The sequence below is a fragment of the Macaca fascicularis genome, chromosome 1, assembly GCF_037993035.2.
Source record: "Macaca fascicularis isolate 582-1 chromosome 1, T2T-MFA8v1.1".
Classification (NCBI taxonomy): domain Eukaryota; kingdom Metazoa; phylum Chordata; class Mammalia; order Primates; family Cercopithecidae; genus Macaca; species Macaca fascicularis.
Genome location: NC_088375.1, coordinates 55,677,373 through 55,695,710, shown reverse-complemented (window position 1 = coordinate 55,695,710; position 18,338 = coordinate 55,677,373). Strand labels below are relative to the sequence as shown.

The following is an 18,338-nucleotide window of genomic DNA, read 5'->3' as shown; positions in this document are numbered from 1 at the left end:
GATGATTTTTGAGAAATATTTAATAAAAATCGTGATTGTATTTTTTCTGTGAGGCACGGAAACTATAAGGAATAAACATTCATTTTTGTGGTTCCTCTGTCTCCTATTTTTTTCTTCTTAATATTGAAAGTTTTAAGTAAAGTGAAACAAGAGGAGGAAGGAAAGAAACCTTAAATAAGGAAGATTTAATTCAAAAATTCTAAACTTCTACATTTATTCTTTAGAAAATGCTCACAGCATGGTTTGAGCACTTACCATGTGCCAGGTACTTTGTGACATGTTACAACAAACATAAGTAAGACGAAGTTTTAATCTACAAGAAAACAAACATCCTAAAAATCATACAGTAGCCTGGGCAACATAGCGAGACCTCATCTCCACAAAAATGTTAAAAGTAAAAAATAATTATCCACGTGTGGTGGCACACACCTATAGTCCTAACTGCTCGGGAAGTTGAGGCAGGAGGATCTCTTGAGCCCAGGAGTTCAAGGCTGCAGTGATAATGCCACTGCACTTCAGCCTGGGTGACAGAGTGAGACTCTGACTCAAAAAAAAAAAAAATTAAACAAGAAACTTCTAAGGATTACTCCAATTCAAATGCTGTCATTAATGCCAAAAGATGTTTAATCAGTTATTCATTTGGCACTCTTTATAAGGAAAAAAGATTTGTTAATAATTAAAATGTCCGTCCATTGATGCCGAATTACTAGTTGGTAATCAATTGAAAAGAAATTGATTAATAAATAATGTACTACCATACAGCCATTTAAAAATAGGTCTGTATAAACTGACTTGTACAAGCTGTATCGTCTAATAAAAAATGCAATTTACTGAGTAGTATTGCCATATGACCTCACTTCTGTTACCTATATGCAAAATTAATTATACTAAAAATTTTAAAGTGGAAATCTAACCTAAAATTAGTACATATGTACACACAAAAACAATCTGTATTTTACACACACACCCATGTAGATAGACCTACATAATAAGTATGTATAATTTTCATAATAAGAGGGAAAAAATATGAATTTTATTTTCAAATAAAAAAAGAAGAAATAATAATTTTATTTTTAAATGAAATAATAATTTTATTTTTTTAGAGACAGGGTCTCACTCTCGCCCAGGCTGGAGTGCAGTGGTGTGAACATAGCTCACTGCAGCCTCAAATTCCTGAGCTCATGAAATCCTTCAGCCTTAGCCGCCTGAGTACCTGGGATCACAGGTACAGACCATCATGCCCGGTCAATTAAGAATTTTTAAATACAGAGGATTCTTTAGTGATATGGCAGATACTGACAATACATCAACTGAGAGACAAATGTTTCAAAGCAGCCCACATGGCATGATCCCAATGTCATATTAATAAAAAAAGAATGTGTGTACGTATGCAAGTACACACTTGTATTTGCATAGAGAAAAACTGAAATAGCCACCTAAACATGGAAAGAGTATATTTCTGGAGGGTAGGCTGTGGTTGATTTTTTTCCTTCTTTGTCATTTTCTTCATTATCCTTTTTTTAAAGTTTTCCAGTGCTTCTATAATAAACATCAATTATTTTGTAATCAGAAAAGTAACATTTTTTGAAGAAAAAACAATATAAAAGGGAATTTGTTGTAACATTGTTTGTAGTGGCAAAAAATATATTTTAAAAAAACAACCACCAGATAGTTAATACTGCTTACTTTTAGTTGAAGTGGGGCTGAGGACAGGACGATAGGAAAGGAGAAGAGTAGAAAATATATATGTATATTCACTACTCTATATACACACACATTATATATATACATTATATACAATACAAACATACATTGCACTATTCAGCTAACAGTAAAATATGCTGGAAGCAACATGCTTCCCACTTCTTGCCCTGCAAACCTGACATTTCCCCTTCCTAATCTCAGGAGTGGGACCAGACGAGGTGAGCTCCTCGGTCTGATTCTGGACAAGTAGTCCATGAAGTCTTTCTGATGGTGTTGATGGTGTCCACTTCTCCAGGAAGCCTCCCTTAACAACTCTCCCACTCACCTGCTATGAGGGCATCCCTATTCAACGTTCCCATAATAACTTTAGCATTAAACTGGGAAGATTATATTTTAAATGCCAGCTTTCAAGTGTATCTTTGCCAGTAAATTGTATTATCTTATTCATCTTTGTATCCCCACTACTTCCATGGCACATGTACCTGGTGTAGATAGTACTACCTTCATGGTGCAGTAATGATAGGTGCTCATTGAAAGTAAGTGTGTATTGATTAATTGAATGAATTACCGGGTCCATTCCTGGAGAAGCCTGCCAGAAGGTTGGAAATTGTGTCACTTCGGGGCTGCTCTGTGACAAATTTAAATGCCAATGTCAATCCCTAAAGTCATTCCATAACCTGATATCTTTCTAAGTCAAGAGACCAAGTCAGATGTTACACATCAAGACATAAAGTATGCGTTCTCAACTGGGGAGATGTCATCCAAGTGGAGCAAAAATCTCTTCCTGGTGGTGACGGGGCATCAGAAAAATATCTGTGTTTTATAGTTGTTTGCAGTCTTCCAAAGATTAATCCTATTTGACACAATTCTTACTCTTTAGTAATTAATTCTTCTCATTAGGGAGAAATTAAAATAACTTATGTTTAAATTAAGATAAGTTAATAAATTAATGTAAATTAAATTCTAATTAATTAAGTATAACTGACCTAAAGTCAGTTGTACTCTGCTTGGATAAGAATCAAAATTCACCTCCACTGTAAGAGATAAAAAATAAATTGCCTAATTAATGAATTCCCATGTACCTTAATTTAATTTAAGGAAACTCAAAGTACAGATTTGGATTCACAAAATACTCTTGTATTTCTTGCTTATCTCACAGCTGCCATAAGGCATCAGCAAGATAAAGACACTGACATGGAAGGGGCAGAAAATATGATCCTGCAGAAACAGAACAGAACACCAGGATCAGTCCAGGAGACAAGAAACAGAGCATGGGAAGGAGATACGTAGAGTTGTGTTTTGCCAATGAAAGACACAACAGCTAATGCAGTAACAGGAGCCAGGGAGGTCCTGAGGCCAGCTTCAGGCATGTCTTAGATCAAGTTTCAAGATACAACATTAGGAACCATGTTGTTGCCACCCTCTTGACTTCAAGTGCCAACTCTAACAGAAAGTTGTGTTCCTATACCTCTTCCTTCAGACCAGCCCAAATGAACACACATGCTATTTGGGGCCAAGACTCCTTTGGTGTCTGAGACACATTCCTAAAGGACTAAACCAGTTATCTAGCCTGATCACTTCCCTTGGCACTAATTCATCCTGGCTCTGGCTTCATCCTCTTCATCTGCCTACCAATGAGGTCCTGGTAGTCCAAGTGTTCACACCAAGGGCCCTTCCAATTATGACATGTTTATTATGTGATACATTCCTTGATTATACCACTAACAGATTCTGCCCTCTTATAAATTATCATGCGTTACCTGTTCCCCACATTTTGGATTTTAAAAAAAATGCGGGCTAACATTAGGCTCTAATACCATCATTTTCCAAACTCTCTTCTATAGAAGTGAAAAGACAATCCACAGAATGGTAAAAAAAAAAAAAAAAAAAAAAAAAAAAAAAAAAAAATTGCAAATCACATATCTAATAAGGGATTTGTATCTAAAATGCAGAAAGAATTTTTGTCACTCAAGTGACCCAAATTAAAAATGGGTAAAGCTATTTTTCCAAAGAAGATACACAAATAATAAGCACAGGAAATGATGCTTGTTATCATTAGTAATTAGGGAAATACAAGTCAAATCCTAATAAGATAATGTCTTCATATCCACTAGAATGGCTATAATCAAAAAGTCAGATTGTAGCAAATGCTGGAGAGAATGTGGAGAAACTGGAATGCTTATAAACTGTTAGTGGAAATGCAAAATATTGCAGCTGCTTTGGAAAATGTTGGCATTTTCTCAAATAGTTAAAGAAAGATATGATCCAGCAATTCCACTCCTAGGTATACACCCTAGAGAAATGAAAAACAAATGTCCACACAGAAAATTGTTCACAAATGTGGTAGTAGCATTATTTGTCTCAGACAAAAAGTAGAAACAATCCAATTGTCTGTTAGCTGGTGAATAGCTAAACAAAATGTGGTATAAGCATACAATGTCATAATAATCAGCTATAAAAAGGAATTAAATACTCATACATGCCACAACACAGATCAACCTTGAAAATGTATTAAATGAAATAAGCCAGTCACAAAAGACTACATATTATATGATGCCATTTATATGAAATGTCCAGAATAGACACATTTATGAGTCAGAAAGTAGAATAGTGGTTGCTTAGGGATTGGGAGATGGGAGTAGAGAGAATATGGTGCTGACAGCTAAAGGATACATACTGTATTTTGATGTGGTCAAAATGTTCTAAAATTGAAGGTGGTAATGGTTGTACATATCTGTGAATATACTACCAGCCATTAAATTGTATACTTAAAGCTTAGCTTTTTTTCTCAGAACTTCATGGATTGTCAGTCCAAGAATGCAATAAATATCACTGTTGTTCTGTTTATCATATAGGTCAGAAAAGAAAGAATTTGACTACTGATCCTTATCTCACACACACACACACACACACACACACACACATACACACCACACACACAGTGAAGCCAAAAAATATCCCCACGTTTGGAAGGGACATGGACTATAGTCACAGTTAGAGGTCATCAAAGTAAAATTTTTCAAATTCCTGGGGAGGGAAGGGCACACTGGCCCGCCACTGCCTTCCCCTGGTCTGTCTCTGATCCTGCCAGTCCACCTGCTCTGATGGCATATGTTAGCAGCCACCCAGCACAAACAAGAAGGCTGTGCTTTAGCTTTCTTCCACCTGTGGAATGCGAAAGGACCGTTTTTAATAAATCAGCAATGATCCTAAACTGTATGATCCAAACATAGTCTTTTCTGTCTTCAAATCCTGTGCCTGGGCTCACTTGACAGAACTGTGATATCTTGGCCGGGCGCGGTGGCTCAAGCCTGTAATCCCAGCACTTTGGGAGGCCAAGACGGGTGGGTCACGAGGTCAGGAGATCGAGACCATCCTGGCTAACACGGTGAAACCCCGTCTCTACTAAAAATACAAAAAACTAGCCGGGCGAGGTGGCGGGCGCCTGTAGTCCCAGCTACTCGGGAGGCTGAGGCAGGAGAATGGCGTAAAACCCAGGAGGCGGAGCTTGCAGTGAGCTGAGATCCGGCCACTGCACTCCAGCCCGGGCGACACAGCAAGACTCCATCTCAAAAAAAAAAAAAAAAAAAAAAAAAACAAGATATCTTATTCACCAAATGCTACTTTGTTTGGCTCCTGAATCAATACAGTCTGTTACATGTTTGCAATAAATGTTTCCTTAGATCAGAGTATCCATAAATAGTTCAAAAATCAGAAAATAGAGGATTAAAGGAAGTGCCTTTTTCTCATTGTCAGAATTTTTCTTCTAGTCTCTAAAGTCCAGTTTTTGTTATATGTTGATCCTAGTGTGCAAATCAGGATTATGCCAACAACTATGGGAAAAATAAATTACTGGAAGTAAATTCTTAGGTAAGTTTGAAAAGAAAACCCTCTGAACATAAAAATGAGTAGTCTAAAGAAGAATAAATTAGTCTTCAAGTAGTTGACATTATGAGAAATACCAATTATGCAGTCCAAATAGGAGGGACTTTTTACTTAGTATGTAGACATTGAGTATGTATTGTAATATTCTTTCAAAATCACAAGTTGGCCAGAGAACAACTAAGGATTCTCGACTCTGACAATTGCCTTTGTTTCTTCTAAAGACTGAATAGCTGTTGCAGTCAAATACATGGTAGATACTCAATAAAAGTCTGATCAATTAAATTATCAGTTTCTAGAAGTATTTTGATTAAAAAGAAAATGTTATATTGGGGAAAAAGTTAGACCCTACAAATTAAAACTTACATTAACAACTTAGAAATGTTTAAGTGATATTTGAAAATAAAATATGTCAAAAAACAAACAACAATAACTAGACCCCATTACCAAAATGCTCCTCATCTTAAATTGCCAATACTGGTTAAGAAAATCAACATTCATTCTATTGCCCAAGTTGAAAATCACAAGGTCATCCTTGGCTCCCTGGCTTTATCTAATCAGCCACTATTTCCTTTAGATTCTGCTTTAGCAATCTTCATATCCATTGCTCCTTTTCTAGACTACACCCTCATCCTTTATTCCTGCCTGTATTATTATAAAACTGCTCTTCTAAATCACAGTCTTTGCTTCCCTTCAACTCCCATTCTCCACACACATCTGAGCTAATCGTGTTACCGTGTTGCTCAAAACTCTCCATGGCTCTCCATTGCCAGCAACATCCAAACTCCAGGCACAAAAGGCTCTTGAAAATCTGGTCCCAGTCTGACTGTCTGGCCTTATTTTCCAGACCCACAATAGCACCTTCTGGTTGCTCCAGCAACATCCCTCAATTCCTTCTGTAACAAGCCCTGTGTTTTCTTGCCTCCAGGCCTGTTGCTGCTGCCTAATACGATGTTTCTCTTTCCCATTCCCTTTCCTCTGCCTGTGTCCTACTTCTACTTTAGGACTTACCTTACTCATCACTTCTCATTTCCTCCGTGTAGTGCCCTCTCATTCCCATCCCTGAGGCAGAATTAATTTCCTCCTCATCTGTATTCTCCCGGCACCATATAGCTCCTTGCTTATCACTTTGTGTTATGGTTATGTCACTTACATGTCTACAACATTTTTAAAAGAAAAGTCTTATTTATTATTGTATCATGGCACTGAATCTAGCTTGAAGTACCTATCGATTTTATTAAACAAACCTTCTATGTCCACACAAGGCAGGCAATACAATCTTTGGACTTCAGATCTAAAGTTTCTGTTAACCAAAGAGGCAGTATAGTATACTAGGTAAGAGCTCAAAACTAGGCAGACAGCATAAGTTTGAGTCACAACTTGTGTCACTATAAGAAGTTATTTAATTTTTCCGTGACTCAATCTTCTCAACTCTATGTTGTTAATAATAATACTATCAACTTCAAACAATTGTCCCTGGCAGTTCATGAAAATATGCTTGTTAAGCATATTCAATAATATCTGTTACATATTAAATGCTAAATAAATGTTAGACATATAGAACTTCTGTCACATTGGTACAAATACTCTGCATTACATACCAAAATATAGATTTTTCTACTATAATCAGGATACAAGGGGAAAGTAGAGTTCTCTGAAAACTTAGATATTAGTTATCCCCTGAAAGTAAAAGTAGGAGGGGTCAACATTAGAAGGTACAAGCTTTGAGTCAGGCAGAACTGGTCTTAAATCCTAACTTGGGGACAGGCATAGTGGCTGATGCCTATAATCTGAGCACTTTGGGAGACTGAGGCGGGCAGACTGCTTGAGCTGAGGAGTTTGAGACCAGCCTAATCAACATAGAGAAACTCCATCTCTATAAAAAATATAAAAATTAGCTGGGTATGTTGTGCACACCTGTGGTCCCAGCTACTCAGGAGGCTGAGGTGGGAGGATCTCTTGAGCACAGGAAGGAGAGGTTGCAGTGAGCTGAGATGGCTCCACTGCATTCTAGCCTGGATGACAGAGAAAGACCTTATCTCAAAAAAAAAAAAAAAAATCAATCAGTCAATCAATCCCAACTCAGTGCCCTTCAAGCTGTGTAACAAAAAGCAAGTCCTTTTAACTCTTTGAGTGTCAATTTTCTTACTTCAAAAATAGATATTATAATACACAGTCTGAAAACTAACAAAGATAACATGAGCCTGGTGGTATATTATAGGCTACAAAAAGGGTAATTATTATTATTATTATTATTATTATTATTATTATTTAGAGACAGAGTCTTGCTCTGTTGCCCAAGCTGGAGTGCAATGGAGTGATCATAGCTCACTGCAGCCTCAACCTACTGAGCTCAAGAGATCCTCCTTCCACTTCAGCCTCCTGAGTAGCTAGGACTACAGATGTATGCCCCCATGCCCTGCTAATTTATTTATTTATTTATTTATTTATTTATTTTTATTTTTGTTAGAGTCAAGATCTCACTGTGTTGCCCAGGCTGGTCTCAAACTTCTGGCCCCAAGCAATTCTTCAGCCTCAGCCTCAGCCTCCCAAAGTGCTAGGGTTACAGACGTGAGCCAGTGTGCCTGGCCAGAAGTTATTACTATCATGAAATTGGCCATCTGTGGAAGAAGCCCACCTTAAAATATGGCCTAAAAGTATGTGGCTGAGAGAGATTTAGAACCCCGAAGTTCAATCAACATTACTTAGCTACAGGAAAATACGATTGACTGTTAAAGACAGCTATGGCCTAATAAAATAATGTGTTGGCAGAAGGGCTACAATCTGCATGGGATGTAGAATTCATGGAAACACAAAGTCCAAGATTTTGACAGCATTTACCTGGCTCCGAATCGGGAAAAAAAAAAAAAAGATGCTTAATCTAGAGGATGAGTCACAGAAAAAGTATGCCCAATTGAGAAGCAGGGGAAATTCACCACAGCATCATTGAAATATCATTTAAACAAATCCAATTATCTTTGCTCCGATTCCACAATCTCCAAGCAGTATTCTATTTAAAAATATGTTCTTGCTGGTAACTTAGTTCTAGAAACTGGGATCCCTAAATGGCAGAAACAAATATCTGAATGTTGAAAGGGCATATTCTCTGGAAATTAAGAACTTGTTTATTTTAATGAAATCAGGTGTTTGCTGTTATTGTTGTTAATTTAGTTAACATGAGCCAGACCTGAAGAGCCTGATAAAGTCCAGAAGACATGGCAAAAGAAATCAAGATGTTTTGCCTTCAAATCAGAGGCCCATGTCCCAGGGTATGGAAACTCCATCAAACTACTGCTTCACTGTGAAAATCTGTCTAGCTGGCCAGCCTACCTGCGTCCCTGACATCTCTACTCTGTCAATATGTCTTTAACACCAACAGTTAGAGTGTGTCGTGAATGACTCAGTTTGCAGATTTCCATCCCTGAAAAGATCAGCCACTAGATACTCTCTCTCTCATCAGATAGAATGAGAAGAACCTCGCCATAATATTAGGTATCCTGTTCAAGTCTGTACATCAAGGTGTTAACAGAGCAGGGATGAAAATCCTTACTATAACCTAGACTCTGATATCATCTCAAATCCACTTTCATATTTATAGTCATTTATCTCTATAAGATATTACCCATTACTGCTAATGGGCTGATAGTCAGGAGGATTATATTAATAATGCCAATATAGGTTAATCTTGGTTAATGTTTCATAACACTTTATTAATAAAATGAAGAAATAAATATGTGCCATCTTTCCTGTCTGTTCTTCACTGAGATGCTCCTGACAACTCACCCACAAGAAAATTAGTTATTTAGGCCAGGTGCCGTGACTCATGCCTGTAATCCCAGCACTTTGGGAGGCCGAGGCAGGCAGATGACTTGAGGTCAGGAGCTAGAGATCAGTCTGACCAACATGGTAAAATCCCGTCCCTACTAAAAATACAAAAATTAGCCAGGCATGGTGGCACGTGCCTGTAATCCCAGCTACTAGGGAGGCTGAGGCAGAAGAATCGCTTGAACCTGGGAGATGGAAGTTTCAGAGAGCCGAGATTGCACCACTGCACTCCAGCCTGGGTGAAAGACAGAGATTCTGTCTCAAAAAAATTTTTTTAAAAATGCTATTTAAATGAAAATGGAACCTAGCATTTCATGTTTAAAATATAGACATATCAACACAAGCAAACACAAACGGAATGCCTTCCAAGTGTTTTAAATCAAAGAACCACAGAGAATTTCACAGTTTACTTCTTAGTTGAGGATGGTATCTCAAAATAAGGAGTAGTTTTGAAAAGCTTCCTAGCAAGATAAATATGTGAGCCAAAAGGCATGCTAAACTTGGAGAAGAAAAACACGACCTAAATTTTATTTCCAAAATCTATTAAATGAAAACATATATTCTATTAAGAAAAGAGAGAAACTCTCCCCTCCCCTTTTTACCCTCAAAAAGGAGGATGTGTGAAATATTGCAGCCCCCAGAGAGCAATATTTGACTCACAGCAGATGATGTGGTTTCACACGTTTGTTACTATACTAATCCAAATAGACGCAGAAATACACAGCCACTCGTTCACTAAAGAGTTTCCAGGTTACTTATGAAATTCAGAAATCTTTCCCAAGAAATCTTTTCCAAAAATACAAATTTTCTTTTAGTTTATCACACTTCTAGCATAGAAATATGCTACTAACTGGGCCTATGGTCATATTTATTGAAAATCTTTGTGCTGCAATGTTCCCAAATATTTTTAAAATGTAATAAAATTAATATATTTAAATACACATTTACTAAATTAGTTTTAATATGTTCAAAGATAAAAAAATAAACTCCACTTAATAATTTTAATTCATTGTACTAAAGAAAAAGAGGGATGAAGAAGGCAAGCAGGTCCCCGTTTACCAGCAGTGAGCTCTGTGAATTCACACCACGTCACCCAGTCTTTTGAGTATGACAGAATAGTGATCCACTGGCAAGAGCCAGCCTGAACCAGCAATTAACTGTGATATATGCTATTCCCCAAATGCTCTCAAGTCTCAGGAGAGAGATTGCTCAACATGTCAACAGAAACACAGTTGTGCGAAAAAACTGGACGATGCAAACTATACGTCTTCCAAAGTCCCCATTTAAGTCAACCTAGTATAAAGTCATCACACCTGGGATGTTACCCCATCCCACAGGCCTCTCAGAAAACTTCCGTTATCCACCCCCTCCTACAGGGAGAAATTTGGCCTTCTGGTTTGTACCAGATGACACTGCCTCATCTTGAGATCACAATGGTGCCTCTCAGAATTTCTGTCTCAGTGATTTGGAATTGTGAGAGAGGCAAGTCAGTTAGCTACTCTATTCCCTCATCTCAGCACATGTGCACTCAGGGGCAGTGGTGCAGCCATGTTGAACACATGCTGAGTAGCAAACACCCAATGACAGGAAAGTGAGGTGGGTGGGAGAAAGTAAAAGTGAAGACAGAAACCGAGGCAAAAGACCATGTGGTGCTGGAGAGGGGAGGGGAGGAAAAGGGAGCCACTATCTGGTCCCAATGTCATTCCAGTCCCTATTTCTTGTCCCTCAGATTCAACCACAATTATTTCTTCCTTTTTTCACTTTTTAAAATAGAAAATTCATCATTGTATACATTTATGGGATACAATGTGATATTTTGAGTGTGTATACAATGTGGTATGTTTAAAGCAAGCTGATTAACATCTCTATCACCTTGCTTTCCTGTCACTTTTTATAATTATAATAAGACATTTGAAATTTACTCTGTTATTTTTAATTATATAATGCATTATTATTGACAATAGTCACCCTGGTGTGCAATAAAATCTCAAAATCTATTCCTCTTGTCTATCTGAAACTTTGTACCCTTTGATCAACAGCTTACTCCCCATCCCACAGATAAATGGATAAAGAAAATGTGGTATATGTCCACCATAGAGTATTATTCAGCCTTTAAAAGGGAGAAGATCTTGTCAATTGTGACAATGTGAATTAATCTGGAGGACATTATGCTAAGCAAAATAAACCAGGCACAAAAAGACCAATACTGCATGATTTCACTTAATTGTGAAATCTAACAAAGTTCAACTCATAGGAGCAAAGAGTAGAATGATGGTTACCAGGGGTTTCCAGGGTAGGGAGGCAGGGAATGGGAAGTTGCAGTTATTTCTTCCCGTTTCATTTTCCCTTTAGCTAGTTCAAATGAGTTTTCAACTTAGTCTGTTATAGCTCTTCTTACCTTCCTCTTTTACACATCTAATCACGTCCCATCCTCTTCTCACCACATGAAGCATACCACCTTGAAATCATATACTTCTTCCTAACGGCTCCCTTCTCATACTTTTCAGGTAGGATTTTGTGAAAATGTTTCTGTAGGTACCTATTGCGGCAGTAAATCAGGTAAGTTTGAGAATAATCAATCTTTGTTCTCACTTCTCTCTTGAATTTGGGACTATTTAGGCCCCTTTATTAAAAGGAATTTCCTTTTAAAATCTACTTACCTTTAATCAGAACCAGAAACATACCATCAACAGTTTGCAGTAACAGTAACGGCAATAGCAACAACTAAGAAGCAGTTGTTTTTCCCTCCACTTTGATTTCTGGTTAGTCTGTCTGGTGTGCGTGTTTCCATGCTTTAAAAAATAAAGAGAAAAGACTTTCTACCTGACTTTCCATATTTTTTAATGATTTAGCACATTGACCTGCCAAAAAGCCCAAGGCTTAAAAACCCTAATAAGGCCTTATAATAATAGAGTTTCTCCTCAGAACAAACTTCCCCTCAAGAGCACCTGAGTCAGCTGGTTCAAAATGTAACAAGTTCCCTAACAAGCCCTCCTACTCCACATCTCTGCAAAACCAGAAAGGAGAATTGTGTTCCCAGGCACAAACAGGCAATCAGAGAATTCCAAGTACAATTCAAGCCAATGCAAAGAATTAGCAAGGAGACAGCTCCAAACTCAGAAACAGTATGGACTTTAAAAATATATATATATTGACATTACAGTTTTGGAAACATAAATTGTATCTTTTTTTCAGATGTGGGGCTCACAGTTTTTCTGGCTAAGATGTCATGCTATCGTTGTAATGACACATAAAGGTCTCTCTTTTTTTTTTTTTAACATGAAGGGTGGGACATTTCCATCGCAATGCACATTAACCAATTTTTTTGTCTCTTGCCATTAGAGGTCTTTCGCTACCTCTCTTCCAGGTGAAACCACACACCAAATCCGAATTTAAAATTGCCTTCTAATGTTAAGGGTTACTAAACAAATAATGTTGACCTGCTCTTCTCTCTCTTCCCTAAAGAAAATAAAGGACATAGGATTTTCATTCAATAGAAGTGTTTTACAAAATCTACAACCCTAACAAGAGTGTTCGGCAGCAAATGATCAACTCACCTGGGTGGTGGCATTTTCTTCCGCAAGATGTTCAGAATTGGTGGGAGAATGTAAAATCATCTGAACTAGGACCTCTTGAAGTTGCTTCCAGGCATGTGGTTTTATTATTCATTAACTTCCAGGAATACAGTAACATTTTTATTAGCCTGCCCTCTGCTTGTGGAAACAGTAACAAACAGAAGTTGCAGCCATGGGGGCACTTTTAAACTTTAAAACTCTCATTAATTAATGGATTTTACCTGTTAGTCAAAGGCCTTTCTGTAAATTGGATTTGAGGACTCAGGACACAGTGGCTACAGTCTCCATGTTAAGAATTTCACTCTCTGGCCTCCACCTCCTCTCACACCAGCTCACTTCCTCTGGTACCATGACTCCAGCAATCCTTTGCCAGCCCAGGGAACCTCGATCTGTTGATCCGCCACCTTTTCAAGGTCCCACAGCCCCATCGTGTCATCGCTCTTCTGTAACAGCTCAGCCTTCGTAGTTCATCATGATAATTGCTCCCTTGGTTAGACCCTTCACTCCATGGGCCCTCTCTCACCTTGTCTTCCTTGCTTGGCAAAACTCCAGCTCTCTGCCTAATCCATGCCTGCACCTGCTCAGCTGATTGTGGCTGGAGACAGGCCAGTCTCTGTTTAAATTCACAACCGTAACCTTAAAGGGGACCCTTCCAACTGGCAGGCAGTTCAGCCATCGTTTCTGAGTCCATGCATTCTTGCTTTCCCAAACCATTGTTTCATATCTTCTTTTTCATCAAACCTCTCACACCCCCTTACCTATTTTCTCTCTCAGCTGTCACCTTTCTTCCTTTGTCACTGAAAAACTGAAGTAGTCAGTAGAGAATTTCCACAAGCTCCTAAACATCACATTTACCCACCCCCTGCATCTGTGCTACAAACTCCGCCTTTTTCCTGTTAGTTTGAATAAATGCCTGAGTTTTGGGAGGGACACCACATTCCATCTCCTCTCACCTATTGGAGAATGTCACTCCAGCAAACCTCTCCTCTCCTTCTCCACTATCAGTTTTCCCATCTCTGAGATATCTTTCCCACCAGCAGACACACATCATGTCATTGATTCCATCTTAACTACTGCTTACTATCTGCTCACTCAACATCTCCCCTTGAATATCAAATACATATTGCAAACTTAATTTGTCTAAAGCCAAGATCCTGGTGACCCATCCCCCAACCCCAGACCCTTCCTCCCACAGCTTCCCCACCTCAGCCGATGGCATCTCCATCCTCTGGTTGCTGAGTTTACAATTTTTGGGATGATTCTTAATTCCTTTCATTCACATCCATATCCAATCCTGTCAACAAATTGTTTGAATCTTACCTTCAAAATACATTCAAAATGTGATCACTTCTTGCCACTGCCATTACTCTAGCCTGGTTAAATCCACCATCATTTCTCGACTGGACTATCACAATAGTCTCCTAAAAAGTTTCTCGGCTCCTCAGACCTTTCTCAACACCACAGCCCAGGTAATCATGTTAAAATGTTAGACATTAGACATATTGGATCACATCTTTGCTGCAACCCACCCAGGCTTCACATCCCCCACAGAGTTAAAACTACAGTGTGATGAATGCCCTACAAGAAAGACCCCTCATCATCAGCTTCCCCTGCACCCATTAAGGCTCTGAGCTCATCTGTTCAGGCTGTCACCCTTCCACCATGCTGACCTGCTTTCTGTTCTTTTCTGTTCCCCAGGTGCACTCAGGCCATCTCACGACAGGAATTCTCATTTCACAGATAGCTACCTGGCTCTCTCTCTTTCCTCTTCCAAGTCTTTACTCAACTGCCTTCAATTGTCATCGAATACTATTTTTATATTGTGCTTAGGTTGGCATTTAAGCTCTCTTTGACCATAATAGACAATAAACTAGAATACAAGCTTCATGTAGTCTGCCTGCTATCATATCCTAGCACATGGAATGGTGCCTGACAAATGGGAGACCCTCAAAAAAAAAACTTGTTGAATAAATCAAGAATTATGTGATAGCTGCCAGGTTATTTACTACCCTGGCTTGCAGTGCATCCGTGTTTAGGTGGCACCCTTTTGTTGCCTTTAAAGCAAGGATAATTAAGAGTCACTCTCACTCTCTCACCTTCAGGCTGGTAGGATGCAGACTAATAAAAATGAGAAGAAAATAGAAGACAGCTAATAGAGATCAGATACGGCAGATTGTATTGGTCAGTTCAGGCTGCCATAACAAAACACACAGTTGTTGACTTCAACAACAAAAATCTATTTCTCACAGCACTGGAAGCTGGAAGTTCAAGATCCAAGTTCTGGCCAATTTGGTTTCAGATGAGGACTCTCTTCCTGGCTTCTAGACAGCCACCTTCTTTCCATGTCCTCATACGACCTTTCCTTGGTGCATCCCTAGAGAGAGAAAGAGAGCCAGCTCTCTGGTGTCTTGTCTTAGATATCAACCCCAAAGACCCACCCTTATGACCTCAGTGGATTTAAATTACTTCCTTAGAGACCCCATCTCCAAACACAGCCACACTGGGAGTTAGGACTTCAACATATGAATTGCGGGGGTCACAACATTCAGTCTATAACATGACCCAGTTGAATTGTCTTGCCTCAGGCTGAGCACAAAGTAAGCCAACCTTTATTTTTCTTCATGAGTATAGCATATATGGGATTCAATTCCTAGAATATCCTTCTGTTTGTCCTCACACATGATATTGTTTGATGTTACATGATTATGCTTTTCCTTCCTGATATAATTATTGTTTAAGATACACAAATCTGTCACACTATCTCATCCACGAAAACAAAATAAAAGCATTACTTTAGTACTGACTTTTAAGGTTCTACTCATTATCTGATTCCCTAGTAACTAACAAATGGTCCAGAATTTACAAGTGCTTTTCTTAATTCGTTAATCTATCTATGTACAAGTATTTGCAATGCTCAGGTACAGGTACAGGCCCCAAAGACCACGAAAGAAGCATCTGGTGCTGTCCCCAAATGGAGCCTACAATCTTAGGAGAAATTATTTACACAGAGCACACAGCACTAAAATAATAAAATACATGATAGAGTGACATGACAAGGTGCCACAGACAATATATGCTGTAGAATGTCAGAAGTTTTCTGTGCACTTTGAACTAAATAAAGCCTCTTGGTGGCATTTCTAAGTATGAAAATAGTGTTGGCTCATCCCAGTGAACTTTAATCAAATATGACAAATGAATTTCAAAAGTGAACACGTTGAAAGCCATCCTGATCAGGAGAAGAGAAACACACCACAACTCTGCTTTCTGATAGCCAGGGAGGAAAGGATACCTTCTCTTCTGACACTGGTCAGATTTAAGGGAGAGGAGGAAAGGTCGAGATACTGGTAGAAATGATTGCCTTTGAGTGTAGGCTCATTGCTTTTTAAAATCAAGACACAAGTGGCAGTCACCAGAAGGAATTTACACATAAGACAAACTGTTATCCTGAGGAGTAGATGCGTGGGTGGAAGAGAACTTCTTCTTAAATATTGTTTTCACACTGGTGAATGGATGATGAAGTGTTTGCATTCTTTTAGGGGTAAAAAATGTTTTCTCCTACCTAACTTACTGGAATGAGCATAAAACATTTGGCAAATTTCCTAGCAGAATGTTACTGTGTAACCGGCATGAGAATGTGAAATATAATATGCCTAAAATTATCTAATCACATTTTTAAAAAGCCCCAGACTTATTTCAGTTCAATTTTGTGAAATTTAATTCTATATCTATGGAGTATTCTTTACACAAATGAAGGGATACAAAATATTTTGATAGTTTGTTATATTGAAAAATATTCTGTTTATAAAGAGACATACTCTAAAACAAAGAGTTTCCACTGCATAGAAAATCAAGAGCTGTGTTTCCATGTGTTTCCTGGTTGTTAATGAATATTGATGACAACTGGACTGTGCCAGGTTTGACACTCTGTCACCTGGTGTGAGCACGAGGGAAAGTCAGTCACTTTCAAGGCACAGTACTTCCCTGTAACTTAAGTCCTTATACTTTGAACAGTGCACGTTCTATTGCAGCTCTGAGTATTTTGCAATTTATCTCTGAAAAGGATTTGATGCAACGGTAGTTGTAGAATCTTTTCAGACAATAGCGATGTTTTTGGCACCTTGCATTTAAAAAGTAGAATCTTAATGGGCTATGATAACTTGTTCCAGGACCTGGTTTTTAATCACACAAAAACCAAACATTACGAAAATTTTGACACTCTTTGTCCTGCTATTTGGGCTTTCTCAACATCATACTAGAGACTGTAGTGACAGAAATGGTGTAACCCCCTGACGGTTTCTTCCTGCCTGCTGCACAAGTAAAGACCACAGCATTGAAGTAAAGGAAGAGTTTAATTGACACAAGACCAACCACATTACGCAGGAGGCAGAGTTATTACTCAAATGAATCTCCTCAAAGGCTCACAGGTTAGGGTTTTTTTTTGTTTTTGTTTTTGTTTTTAGTTAGGGGGAAGGGGTGGGTGCTTAACTGCTGATTGCTTGGGGAGAACATGAAATCATAGGGAGTTGAAGCTGTCCTCTTGCATTGAGTTGCTTCTGGGTGGGGCCACAGAAAAGTCATTGGTCAATGGGTCCAATGGTGTCAGACATGCAAATAAGCCATGCGTGTCAGACATGCAAAAATCCTGAAAAGATATCTCAAAAGGCCAATCTACATAGTGAGGTTATAAGCAAAGGTAATTGGGAAGTTGCATATCTTCTGACCAGTCTACACCTTAGCAGAATTCAGATTCCTCTCCTCCCCACAGCCTGGGGGTCTTTCAGTAGCTTACAAAGTTGAGTTTTATCATTTAAACTATAACCTGAATGTCTCTCAAAGTTAGCTAGGCCCAAAAGCCCAGGAATAATTGAGGAACAGGCAAGATAGAGGTTGGGTTAGATCAGATCTCCCCACTGCTGTAATTTTCTCACTGATACAATCTTTGCAAAGACAGTTTCAGTGGAGCACATATTAGTTTGGAATATGTGCTGCTGTACAGGAGGAGGCTTTGGTATTTCCCAGAACCATTGTTTCTTTTAAAATAAGACAGATAACAGATAAGGAACAAAGAATCAATATAGATATAATTTCATCCCCCACCTCCAACACACACACAAATGTTACTAGCCCACCACTTTTTATACTATTGCTCTCATGCTCAAAGCTTTCCTTTTTTCTCTCCACTTCCTGCCTAAATTTACATTCTTCCTTTGCATGAATCCCAGGTTCCAGGTGAATGAACTTATTCTCTTTATCTTCAGGCACATTGCTTGCTTCCTCTCCTTTGTACTATTGCTCTGTTAAAGCGAACTAAGTATTCCCCGAGAAGTTCTCCGAATTCCTATATTTGAGTCC

General features: G+C 38.5%; 1 long non-coding RNA gene across 1 annotated transcript in view; it reads right to left on the bottom strand.

Moving 5' to 3' along the window:
- The window catches only part of LOC123574057 (uncharacterized), an 84,854-nt gene extending 71,824 nt beyond the window's left edge, over window positions 1–13,030 (bottom strand). Inside the window, exon 1 of the long non-coding RNA XR_006698911.2 lies at window positions 12,969–13,030. This is a non-coding gene — a long non-coding RNA (uncharacterized lncRNA). The remainder of the gene's footprint in view (window positions 1–12,968) is intronic.
- Window positions 13,031–18,338: the final 5,308 nt, after the last annotated feature.